We start from the raw sequence: 13,286 nt of genomic DNA on the forward strand, positions 1-13,286 counted from the left end.
CCTGGGATCTTGTTGAAATGGTGATTCTGATTCAGTGAGTCTGGGTGGGGCCTGAGATTCTGCATGTCTAACAAGCTCTTGGATGACACCAGAGCTGCTAGTCTGAGGACGACATTCTGAATAGCAAAGCTAGATTCTCTCCTCAAAGACCAACAGGGAGTGGGTTTCCCCATCATCCCTGCTCTTCCTGTCCAGTGCAGGAACTTCAACACGGGAGCCATGGCACGGTAGCCTCCAGGGCTGTGTCCTGGTATCATCTCCACAGTGGAGAGTCTCACAGAAAGGAGGATGAGCCTGAATGGTTTTCACTTTAGGCCAGGACTTTTCTCTGATTAAGCCATTGATCATTAGGCTTGTGTGCAGAATTGAACAGTCTTAAGCCCTCAGGCACTGAAGGGAATTGGAAACATGCCAACCATCAGGATTAAAGGTGATAAGCTGTTCTTTTAAAAAAACTTTGTGCTGTAGGCAACACTGTCCTCATCTTACTATCTCAAACATTCTATTTTTTAAAATAGTGTTCAAGAGGTCCCCATTTTTTCCTCTCAAAACCAAAAATTATTGGAGTTTCATATTTTTACCTGGCTATTATTATTTTAGTTGATGGGACAATTCTGGTGGTGATGTCAAACTTCTTTCATATAATGATGGGCCTGACAGTAGTGACATCTTGTCCATAATGTACAATTTAGTAGTTGATCATATAGTTTTCTGGATTATTCTCTCCTCCAAATATGTAAGTTTTCCCTTTACAGTTTGATGGATTGCTTCCGGAGAGTGGGCTCATTCATTCATTTATTCAGTTCCTTCTATATCTAAGCACTGGTGTAGGCACTGGTCCAATAATGGTGAATGATGCAGAAAATCTTCCCGCTTCTGTGGAGCTTCTATCTTAGTGAAGAGAGAAAGAAAGTGGCAAGTGACAAATGAAAGCAATAATTCTAGATAGTGACATATACTATGAAGAAACTAAAATCAGGGGGTGTAATAGAGGGTGACTGGAGGATGGGTGGGGGAGCTGATTAAGATGGCAGGCACAGGGCACTTCCCTGGTGGTCCAGTGGTTAAGACTCCATGCTTCTATTGCATGGGGCACAGGTTCAATCCCTGGTCTGGGAATTAAGATCCTGCATGCCGAGAGGTAAAAAAAAAAAAAAAAAAAAAAACAAAGATGGCAGGCACAGAGAAGGCCTCAATGATGGTAATGAAGGGGTGAGTTTGAGCTGAGACCTGGCAGACAAGACAGAGCACACAAAGATCGGGGGGCCGAACAGTCCAGGTAGGGGACATAGCAAATGCAAAAGCTTCATAATTTTTTGAATTCTCATAGCTTCTAGCATCAGGTAGGGCGTATAGAAGTTAGTTGGTAAATATCAGACTGTTAACCAACATGACTGAGAAGAAAGAGGCCTGGATTCTCTGGTGGAATATGGAGAGAAGAAGCTCTACTTCTAGCCAGACTTGTTCTGTTTCCTAGATTCAGCAAGCTAAGCTGGGATCAATTTGTTTAGCCCATCGTCTTTTATCCAACATTTAGATCAATGCTCAGGTGGGCTGGCCATGGTGCTCTAGACCCACGAGTACAATACATATATCTACCATGACTTTTATCTCGGTCTTAAGCCATGGTCTCCATACCAAAACTAATAGTTTATGTCTGCACAAGAAAATATGTTGGGAAAAAATTACAAGATAAATGGTGAGGCAATGGGAAATCCTGCAGCAAATGTGGAAATCTGAACTTGACATCACTTGGGCTTCCCGCATCTTTTGGGATGGGTGCCTGTGTCTTAAGTGGTAATATGTCTATATTGTCCATCCAACTCTAAGGCAGCATGTTGAGGGAAAGAGCACTGGATGGGGAGTCAGGAGATCTGGGTTATTGGTCTCAGTTGAACCGTTAGTCAGCCAGCTGACCGTGGGTAAATTACTTAGCCCTCTTCAAAATCATCTTCCCATCTGTATAATCACTAACTTGAATTAGATTATACTTAGAGTTTCTTCTACTTTTGGTGTTCTGTGACTTCTACATATTCAGCAAATGATTTCTACTTCTCATAACAGAATGCAACATTTAATAATGCCTGGCTCAAGGATAAATAGGCTAACTCAACTGATATTGCAATGGAAGGAGTAATGCAGCTGTTTATAGTGAGGATTTAGAGTCAGATTGGCATCAGAATTTTTATTGAGAAGTTTAATTAGTGTCTGTGAGCCTCAGTTTCCATGTCTGTAAAATAGGGCTATTGATACTTAGCTTACAAGTAAGGATAGTGTAAGGGTCGAATACAATAATTATTTATGAAACACAATGTCTAGCATACTGTAACTGTTCAGTGCATTGTGACATATTATTATGACTATTATTAGTACTAGCATTATTTCAGTGAGATTTGCCGTTCAGTTCACTATTTTTGAACAAAATAGCTGCTGATCAAAATGCCAAGGAGATGTCAGTGAAACTGGGTAAATTTTTTCTTCACAGAAACACTGATGTATATTTTAGAAGTCACAAATCACTAATTAGGCTAGTGGAACAAGGGGCGTCAAACCAAAATTACAAAAATTAAGACCAGAATCGCATCTTTTGGCTGCTCTTTTCAGTCCCAGTTATAGCTCCTTTGCTAAGAAAAGACCAGGAAATAAGCACCACCCATATTAGAGGGATTTTTTTTTTTTTTTTTTTTTTTTTTTGGTGGGGTAAGGGAGGCTATAAGAATGTGCTCTCTGTGGAGAAGAATCCCTGGGGACGTTTTTTTGATAAGCAGCCTGGGTGTTACTGCTTTTTAAATGCAAAGCAGCTGTCAGGTGCATTCTCCAAAGGGGGAAAATTCATGCAAATGTCCAGCTGTACTAGCCTTCCCTGTTACCTGTAACTCAAAGCCTGTGCCATCTGGTTCTGCCGCCTGCATACAGATGTGGACTCTGATCCCTCTTGTGCCCCAGAGGTGGGACCCTGGCCCTAGTAACAACCCAGGTTCCAACATAAGTGGATGTTGAGGTAGAAAGATAACTGATTAATAGTTTTTGGGTTTTTGTTAGGCTACTGTCTCCTCCTGTTTTCCATGAATAATCTGCTTTAGAGGAACACTCTTGTATTCTCAGAGGCCTGAGGAGGTCACCAGCTTCTGGAAGGTGAGGGGTGTCTCTAGCAAATCTCTGAGGTCACTGCCTGTTCCTACCCCATCTTTTGCAATACATAACGCCATGCACCGAATCTAGCAGGCAATCAATAAATATTGGTTGAATGAATAAATGAGCAAATACCATACTTTTCTCTCCTCCTTTTCCTCTTCCAGTGGAAATGGCAGCATATTGTCCAGGACAGCATCTCCTCAAACACCATCCCCTTCAACCCCCCGGCACCAGCCCACCCGCTCATCATCCCTCTTCCATAGCCATAGGACTGATTGTTTTGTGTGGGGGACATTATCCACTTGCCCCCCGACCCCGGAATTACGTCATGTTCTGGGATTTGGCATTAGAAAAATAGACTAGTCTTTAAAACCAAGTGATCGGGCTTCCCTGGTGGCGCAGTGGTTGGGAGTCTGCCTGCCGACGCAGGGGACGTGGGTTCGTGCCCCGGTCCGGGAAGATCCCACATGCTGTGGAGCGGCTGGGCCCATGAGCCATGGCCGCTGAGCCTGCGTGTCCGGAGCCTGTGCTCCGCAACGGGAGAGGCCACAACAGTGAGAGGCCTGTGTACCAAAAAAAAAAAAAAAAACACAAAAACCAAGTGATCAGTGACTGGGATTACAAACTAGGAACTGGGGTAAATCCATGTGTGGACCTCCAATTTGCAATCGTTATTTCAAGTTTCTGGCTACCAGTTAATGTTGTAGGAGCCAACAATAATCTTTCTTTTACCACCTTTCCTATAATTGCTTTTTAAAAAATAAAGCAAGTAGGAAAGTTTTCTTTGTAGGGGGGGGGTAAGGGAGTATGTGTTAGGTGTAACATGCAACTTGTGTTTAAACTGAAACACAAGACATAAAACTACTGTGACTTAAACCAACACATCAACAAACCCCTTTCATCTAAGCTTACCCATTTGGCCACTAACCATTTCTGATTCATTCCTAGTTTCCATGCCTCTGTTGTTAAGAGACAGCCTCCCTGAATCTCATGGAACTCTTTGGAAGTTGGTTCAATTATTAAAAGATGTAAATTAAGAGGAAAAATTAAAAATACATGAGAAAAAACTAATGTCAAGGAAATCAGCAAAAAATGGATTAGGTAGGTAATTAATTTAGAAAAAAAAATGAGAGTAGTTGACATCGTTTTCAAGCCTGGCCCCAACTGCCAACTACACTACAAAACGCAGCTGATTAATGTTACAATAGTCAAAGGATCCAGAATACATCATTTCTGTCTCTGTTACTGATGAGAGGAAGATGGTTTTCCAATCAGATCAACTTCCCTCTAAAAAATTCCCAAGTGTACTTTGACATTATTGCTGTTAATTTTGCTGCCAGCAGAGTCAGGGACACGTAGACCTCAACTGGCAGCACCTTGCGGGAAGGCTGTGAGTTCTGCAAGGTAATGATGTTTAAGCATTCATTCAGAAATGTGTATTGTTTACTGTAGATCAGGTGCTGTGCTGGGCATCAGGAATATGATGGGTAATAAAAGAAGGCTCCTAACCCACTGTGGGATTCTAGATGTTGAGGTGTGAAGCATAACTCTCTCCTTTGCCAGCCTCATCTTACTCCTTCTCTCCTTGCAATTGGCTAGTCAGTATCTATGGAACAGCATGGTTGAACCCTCTGGGGGACCCACGAAAGAGGCAAAGAAGGTCACTACGAGGTCCGGAACATACTTTCCACCTTGAGAGTTCATCCCACTCCTTGGAAAGTTTCTCAGGGGGCAGGTCTCTGCATATCCCGTCAACTACTGAAGTGCCCATACTGAAGGTGGCTGCTGCCCCCAGGAGCAATCTGTGAGACACGGAAGAGGGGGAGCAAAGGGGCACACGTGGAGAGCTTTAGGTGAAGACCCCTTGCACCACCAACAATTCCTGGGGCGAGGGGCTGTTGGACCAGGTTGGGCCATCGCTGGGTCACGTGTGGTGGCCACACCACTGCCTTGCTACTTCGTGCAGGGCTGTTTGTAGACTACCTGTGCTCTGGTGACTGCCCACTGAGGCCAGAGAGGGGACCGTACCTGCCTAAGCAGAGTTCATGGCCTGGGGCTCCAGGAAGTGGTCACACCGATCTCCCCTTAAAGCCTAACATGATTAGAAAGGAATAGATAGCTTGGCTAAGTCATAACCACACAAGGCCCGTCCACCTGGTTAAGTCTGGCAGGGGACAGGGTTCATTCCACATAGTTAGAATGTAACACCACAGAAGCCCTCAGTTTGGAGCAACTGCAAACATCAAGCAGGTTCAAAAGACTCAATTTTTCTTTGACCGATTAATAAAAAAAATAACACAGAAAGAAAGAAAAAGAAAGGTAGAAAGAAGCGTTTCTCCAGCGCAATTTTTCAATAAATCTGCCAGTTAAAATATGTGCTTTGTAGGTGAAATGTGAGTGCCAGTGACAGGGAAAAACAGCCTAATCGGGTAGACCAACATCCCGGACTCCCTTGACATTTTTTTGTTTCCTTGGGGTTTTTCTTTAATCAGTTGATTCCACAGAGGCAGCCTATAAAGCCACTCTTTGCCTGCGCCTCTGTTGCCCACCTTGACTGCTCTGGTCCCTCCTGTAAATTTATTACAAGCCAGTCGATTACCGTGGTAATTGGTTCTATTTATATTGATGTGTTTGGGGCATTTATGGCTTTATGTATTTTTATTTGATCTTCTTGTTTTGCCTTCTCCCTTAGAGAGCAGGGACTCTGCCCACTTCTTTGCGTCTCCCCATAGCTGTTGCCTTAGACTCTGCTCGCAGTGTGTTCACGATCAATATTGATCACAGTAATGTGGATGTAGATAATCAGGAGACGCCAGCCCCCAAGCTCTACTGATCGCTGCATCATCCTTTTACAGAGCTGGGTAGAAAGAAGAAGTGTTCTTTCTTTTTTTTTTTTTTTTTTTGCAGTACGCGGGCCTCTCACTGTTGCGGCCTCTCCCGTTGCGGAGCACAGCCTCCAGACACGCAGGCTCAGCGGCCATGGCTCACGGGCCCAGCCGCTCTGCGGCATGTGGGATCTTCCTGGACTGGGGCACGAACCCACGTCCCCTGCATCGGCAGGCGGACTCTCAACCGCTGCGCCACCAGGGAAGCCCAAGAAGTGTTATTTCTTGAGAATTTCCACAATATCTCCCTTCAAGGGTAATTCATGTGTTGGGCCCTGTATAGATCATGCATTCTGCATTTGTTGGGCTGATAAAGATCATTAATGATCTACAGATACACATAAAAGCAAATTGAAACCAAAGAAAAGCTCTCTTATAATTCAATCAACCATTTTAAAACATGGTTGATGATGGAATAATGGAAAAATGGAATGATGATTCAGTGCATGTTTATTGAGTTTCTACTTTGTGTAGGTGTTGGGCAATCATCACTGTAGAAGGAACATGATCCCTGCTCTCATGGAGAAGACGTGGATGAGACAGACTATAAACAAGTAAATAAAGAATAAACAAAATACTAGAAACTTTGGGTAATAAGGGTAATGAAGAGGGTGCTGTGATAAAGGGTGACAGGGTCAGTATCCTCTTTAGAAAGGGTCATCAGGGAGGGTATGAGTGGTGTTTATGTTGAAATGTGGAGGATGAGCTGGAGAAAAGGCATCCCAGGAAGGGGAGAGTGGCCAGTGCAAAGTCCTGAGGTGGGGGAGCCCAGTGGGATTGCAGCCTAGGGAGTGAGGAAACCATGGCCTGGCTGGAGCTGGAAAGGACAAGGATGGCCATGCAGAGTCACGGACGCAACTGCCCCGTGACTCTGCATGGCCTATATGTTAGGATCCGTCCTGCACTGGGTGGAGAATAGCTTCAAGGGAGGCCAGAGTGGACACAAGGACACCAGTTAAGGACCTAAAGCAGGAACCCTGGCAGTGGACATGGAGAGGAAAGAACAGGGTAAGGTTTGTTTGTGGAATAGAGAAACTTGAAGACAGGGTGGAGGAGGGGAAGAGGAGTGGAGATAATTCCTAGATATTCGCTTGAGCAACTGATTATGCTGGAGCACCATTTACAAACTGGGGGGCAATGGGATGGAAGAGGTTGGGGGATGGTGGGGAATCTAGAGCATCATGCAGACTTTGAGTTTCCATGGAGACAGCCAAGTGGAGAAGTCAAGGAGCCAGTTAGATGTGCAGGTCTGGAGCTTAGAAGGGAGGTCAGTGCTAGAGATGCCAATCTGAGCCTGCAGAGTTCAACCAGCTCATCCCGGACGAGCTCGCTCAGGGAGGAAGACGGAGAAGAGAAGAGAAGTGGGCCCAGGCCCAAGCTCTGAGTTGCTCCCACACTTAGAGGCCGAGCAGAGGTGGCAGGTTGCGGGGGAGCTCAGCAAAGGAGACCGTGAGGGAGCAGCCGGGAGGTGGGAGAATCAGAAGAAGGCTGTGGTGAAGAGGGCAGTGGGTGGCTGTCTTGTCCTGCTGAGTGAGATTTGTAGGTCAGACATCATTGCCTTAGAGCAGTGTTCCTTTAGAGAATCCTAAAATATTATAACTGCAAAGGCCCTGGTAATATATGTGCAGAAACTTACAATTATTAGTATTTTTCATATATCTCATACTTCTCACCACCCTATGAAGTGTGGAGGTAGGTTACACGTTATGACCTTGTCTGGTGAAGGGTCTTGGTGAGCTGTGCTCAGTCACAATGGCTTCACTTTGAATTGTAAAGCCCTGAAAGGCACTTTGCAAAGCAGAGCTCTGTCCCTTGGGGTATCTTCAGAGCGAGCGTGTTGTCCCAGGTCCTTGGAATGCTGAGCAGTGGAACCATTCCCCATGCAGAACGTCTGCCCGCAGACCATGAGCTCTTGCCGGATGCCCCCGCTCCTCCCACTGGCAGACCTGTACCTCTAATTCCAAGGGGAGGAGCTGAGGCCCACAGTGTGAACACACTAGTCTGTGGTCACACAGAGAGTGGCAGAACCAGAAGGAACCCAGGCTTGATCATTCATCATCCTTGTCTCACAGATCTGTGCATTGCTTTCTGCCTGTGCTAAAAACCGGAAGGGCTCGGGACGCTTGTTCCACTGCCTGGGTACATCTCTTTGAATTTTGGATCATCCCACAAAGCTGTCCCAGGATAAACACCCCCTCCCTGAGATTGTCCACTCTTAACAGTTTTATTATTACTAGGCGTTGTCAACCTAATAGCGAACAAAATAAAATCCTTACTCTGCCCAGCTTACCTTGCTATCCCAGTCCTGGGGAGAGAATTCCATTCCACAACTTAAGAAACACTCACTAAGTACCTACTGCCAAAAGTATATTGAATCCCAGGTCCTATGCTAAGTGTCCGGAATATGCTGATGAATAAGAGCTGGGCCCTGCGCTGGAGCTGTTCATAAAATATGTGGGAGGGTGTCCAGTAAACCAGAAATTACAATATAGTGTGATAAGGACTCTAAGAGACTGGAGAACAGTCAGCACGGAAGATGGGCTCCTAGCCCGTAGGATTGAGAAAACCTTCCTGGCGGAAGTGTTGCCTGGACAAAGAGATGGAAGGCGGGTGGCATTGACCGGCAGCCTCTGAAGAAAGGGTATTCTAAGTAGGAAAAGGCAAGGCACATAAACACGGGGAATGAGAAAACGTGAGGGGGAGCTGGGGTGGGGAGGCAGGTATAAAGGTCCCACTGGCCAAGCCCTATCCTCCTACTTCTAACTTAGAGCGGTTTGAAGGACCTACTTATATCTTAATGTGGTTTAGGAGTTATTGAAGGATTTCAGCAGAGAAAGAATATGTTCCTATTGTGCTTAGAAGCTTACATCTAGACAGTATGGAGGGTGACTGGGAGACGTGAAAACTAGAGATAGGTTGACCAGTCAGGACAATTTTGGAGTAGACTGGATGGGAACTGCTGAGGGTCTGGAGTAAGGGGGAGGAAGTGTCAAGTGTAGCATGGGCGTGACAATACTTTTGGAAATATCGCTAATAGGTGACTCTTTGGATGTGGAGGGTGAGGATGCGGTAAGCCATGGCAAGGCCCAGCCCTGGAGGTTTCCTAGGTAGGCATAAATGGAAAACCCGTGGCTCCTGTGGTGAGTTCCCCAATTATGGAACAGCAAGAATTGAAAACTCTTTAGTCCAGACATTAAACGGAGCTGATGTGGATTGCTGAGCAGCAGAATTTTTGCTTTTCATGATAGTACATGCTGGATGGATGGATGGATGCCGACATGGCAGAGGATGCCAAAGACAGCAAACTCACCTTTCTGGGGTGTCCATCCTAGCAGCATCTCCCTTTTTAGGGGCTCCTGAACTGCAGGCATGCCTCGCTGAGATGCAAGGGTGGAATGGGAAACCTACCTACTCACCTGCGTCCTTATCTCACTAACAGCCTGCCCTTTGGCTGGAACCCCAAGTAGAAGCACCTTGAACCCAGCTCAAAGCATGATGCCAGCAATTCCTTGAACCCAGCCCAGACTCAGTAGTCCGGCCTAGTGTAGGGGAAAAGGGTCAACGGTGATCTTCATGATCTCTGGGTTTCAGATACAAGTTAGTCCATCCACGACAGTAAAAATCAAAATGGTTTTTTCCCTGAAAGCCATTTGGGCGGAGATGAACTAGGGCCATGGGTGAAAGATGGAGAATGAGTTGGGCGGGGAGGATTCAGGTTTCTAAAACACGCCAGTGCTTTCCTGCAGCAGCTAGAAGTCATATTTCTGTAAACACTCAGATCCTTGCCATCCCGAGCATATGTTTCCTTGTTATCTTTTAATTGGTTTTTATCTAAATTTAACACCAAGCAGTTTGTGATGGCGGCAACTGCGAGCATTAGTGTGGTACATGTCAATTCCAGGGCCGTGTGAGATGTCAGGACCTCATCCGTGCCCTCCCTCTCCTCCCCGCATCACACCAGCCCATATTAAGAAGCTGGAAATTGCTCCTCGTGCCCTTTCCTTTCTGTGTTGTCATGCTTATAGACGTCAGGTTCTGGGGAACAAAGGGAGAGGAGTAATCTAAAATCCGAGTGATACCACCGGAAGCTGTGTATAACAGCAGGTGAATGCCAACAGATTGCAGGCTGGTATCAGCAGGCCCGTGATGCATGAAATCCTGCATCCCAGGAAAGGACTTCAGAAATTGTCGAAAACAACTCAGCAAAATGCAGTAATCAGGTGTGTTCAAGAAAGCCGGGGAAGTCTGTTTCCAAAGATCTTTTATATCTATGATGTGGAAGGAAGCAGGATGCAATGGGAGAAGGAGGATTTGGGAGTTAAGAGACTCGGTGTCTGAGTGATTTTAAGACAAATCCTCATCTGCAAAGCAGGATAATGAGAATATTGCAGAGGATTGTCAGGACCAGGAGTGTCAAGGCTGGCAGAGCCTCTGGCCCATAGTAGGTCCTCAATAACGTAACCATTAGGAGATTTTCCAGGATGGGCTACAGCACACTAGTCCCACAGATTTTCTACCAGACCTGAATTCCATGCTCAGATTATTTTTGACAACACTGCCTGCTATATTTCCTTCTTGGAGATGTGCAATACATACGAGAATTTTTTTCTTTTTTTGGCTACATTGAGTCTTCGTTGCGGCATGCGGGATCATTCGCTGCAGTGCATGGGCTGCTCTCTAGTTGTGGTGTGCGGGTTTTCTCTCTCTAGTGACGCGCAGGCTCCAGGGCGTGTGGGCTCTGTAGTTGAGGCGCGAAGGCTCGGTAGTTGTGGCACACGGGCTTAGTTGCCCCTCGGCATGTGGGATCTTAGTTTCCTGATCAAGGATCGAACCTATGTCCCCTGCATTGGAAGGCGGGTTCTTTAGCACTGGACTACCAGGGAAGTCCCTACATGTGAGCATTTTAAAGGCTTTTTGAAGATTTACCAAAAACCTGTGTAACTTTTACTCAGGTTGCTCCTTCACATTAGAGCTTGAAAATCTTTTTGTCTGTCTATTTGTTATTTTGAGTAATGCTATCAACAGATCCTAAAAACAAGTTCTATGAGATCTACTTAGAAAAATTCTGAGTTTTTAGTTATGCTGCTTCTAATAAGGGAGAAGCTTTCCCTTTAAATTCCTCTCTCCAGATCTGGCACCAAATCCTCTTGTTTCTTCTGAAATACTCCCCCGGTTTACCCCTCATTCTCTGCACACGGTTTTCACCCCAGTCTGACCCCCAGACCTCCACACCTGCATTGTTATTACAGCCCCCTGGCTAGTCGTTGTGGTCTCTAGTTTCTCGTTCATTCAAACATTCATTCATTCATTCAGTCTGCATTTACCACCTGACTCATCTTCCTTGGCTGTTTTCGTCCTTTGTGCTATTTCCTGTTTAGCTCTAGCAAAGGCTGGCCCCTAACTGTTGCTTCAAGCCTTAAATCCCTGGTCTGCTTCTTCAGGGACCCATTCAATATGGCCCTATGCTATCTATGTAACTGTATTGCTCATTATTTTTCCAGTTAAAACCTCTGTGTCACAGAGTTAAGCTCTTTAATGGCCTCCTTGGCTACCTTCACCTCTATTTTTTTTTTTCACCTTACTGCCCTTACCCTGATAATCTACATTGTCCTAACTACCTGGTCAGCTCCTCCCATTCTTCCAAACATAGTCTTTCATGAAGCCTTCTGGGACTTCTCCGGCCTCAGTGATAACCCCTCTTCTCTTCTTACAGTCTCAGCCATGTGATAGAGGACTGGTTGGATACCCTGGAGTCAGACAGACGTGGGTACAAGTTCCACCTCTTCTAGTGAGCACGCTATGAACTTGGGCAAAGTAATTAACCTCTCTGTTGCGCAATTTTGTCATCTGTAAAATAGGGACAATTTCAGCCCCAACCATGAAGGTCAATATGGAGAACTGACCTCAGTGTTAACTCTTACCTGGAGATTAAGAAATCGAGTCATCCCTTCATGTTCTACAAGATGGCTTGCTGCAAAGAACCGTCCTTCCCCCTGAGACTTACAAGACTCACAGATCCCTCAAAATTCCCATTCTTTGTCGTATAAATGATTAGCTGAACTGCTTGTCCCCACTGATCATTCAAAACAAAATGCTTGTTAATCAGACTTCGGTTAAACTTCCTTCCTTCCTCCAGGCTCTTGAACTGTAGCCCACCTTCAGCTTGAGCCAGTATACAGCCCCTCCTGAGAAGGGGCTGGCCTTATACCACCTGCCCACATGTGGTTCTTTCTAGCTTTGTTTACTTCTCTCTATAAAAGGAAAACTCTTTTTTTCTAACTTTCGAGATGCTGGCAGACCTCATCAGAGCGTTCTCCCAATTATAATTGTCTCCCCGTATTATTACAGTAGTCTCCCAGTCATGTCTTGCAATAGTCTTTTTGAATAAGGCACTCCCTACTAAGTCTAGATTTGCTTTTTACTTGACAGAATACATGGAAAGTGTTCCACAGAGTGCCAAGATGTGTAATAGAGAGCAGCTGCTATTCTTGTAATTACTATTATTATTATGTTTTGTTATCTTGCTATCCCAGATAGATTGCAAATTCTTTGAGGTCAGTCTCACACCTTAGAGCTCTCCACAGTACCTAACACAATCCTGGGTACATAACAGAAAGATCTGGGTATAGATCTTTAGTAGACGTATACTGACTAACTAATGAACCTGTCATTGAATCTGGAAGCCGACAACCCAGTGTGATCCTACATTTGTGAACAATTCCACAGACAGTGTAAAGGATACTTTACCTCTGTGTGGAGAAAGAAGGTGACCAAATAAGGATTGAGACTCCACCTGGGGTCACCTTAACAAGTGATGAGAGACTGTGGCAATTCCTGTTTCCTTTCCATCTTCTCTAGCTCATAAAATTGCTTTTAAACAGTAGACAGTAAAGAAACCATGTAAGCTAGAATCGTTGCTCGAAATGATGAGGAGAGAAAGAAAGAGGGAAGTTAGCAACTCGGAGAGAATTATGTCTCCAAGCTTCTCATTACCTGCAGGGCCAAACAACACCTTCCATATGTGGCTCTGGGCAACCATGGGTGGGAGTGGGAGTGGGGAGGTTGGAACAAATGCTAGAAGGCTGTTCTCTTTTCTTCAAATATGGGAGAATATTATATTCTGGACAGTAGATGTTATTAAACATTATACCCATGCCCTGCATGACTTGTGAAAATAGTGAATGTGGTGATAACAGAGATGTAAAACGAGTTTACTGTGAGTCAGCCATGATAGCAAACCTCATATTCATTGTTTAAAGTATTTTT

General features: G+C 45.1%; 1 protein-coding gene across 4 annotated transcripts in view; it reads left to right on the forward strand.

Annotated features, from left to right (window-relative positions):
* The window catches only part of ASTN1 (astrotactin 1), a 328,202-nt gene that overhangs the window by 255,872 nt on the left and 59,044 nt on the right, over positions 1 to 13,286 (forward strand). The window lies entirely within an intron of this gene.

Source organism: Globicephala melas, chromosome 1 (genome assembly GCF_963455315.2).
Source record: "Globicephala melas chromosome 1, mGloMel1.2, whole genome shotgun sequence".
Lineage (NCBI taxonomy): Eukaryota > Metazoa > Chordata > Mammalia > Artiodactyla > Delphinidae > Globicephala > Globicephala melas.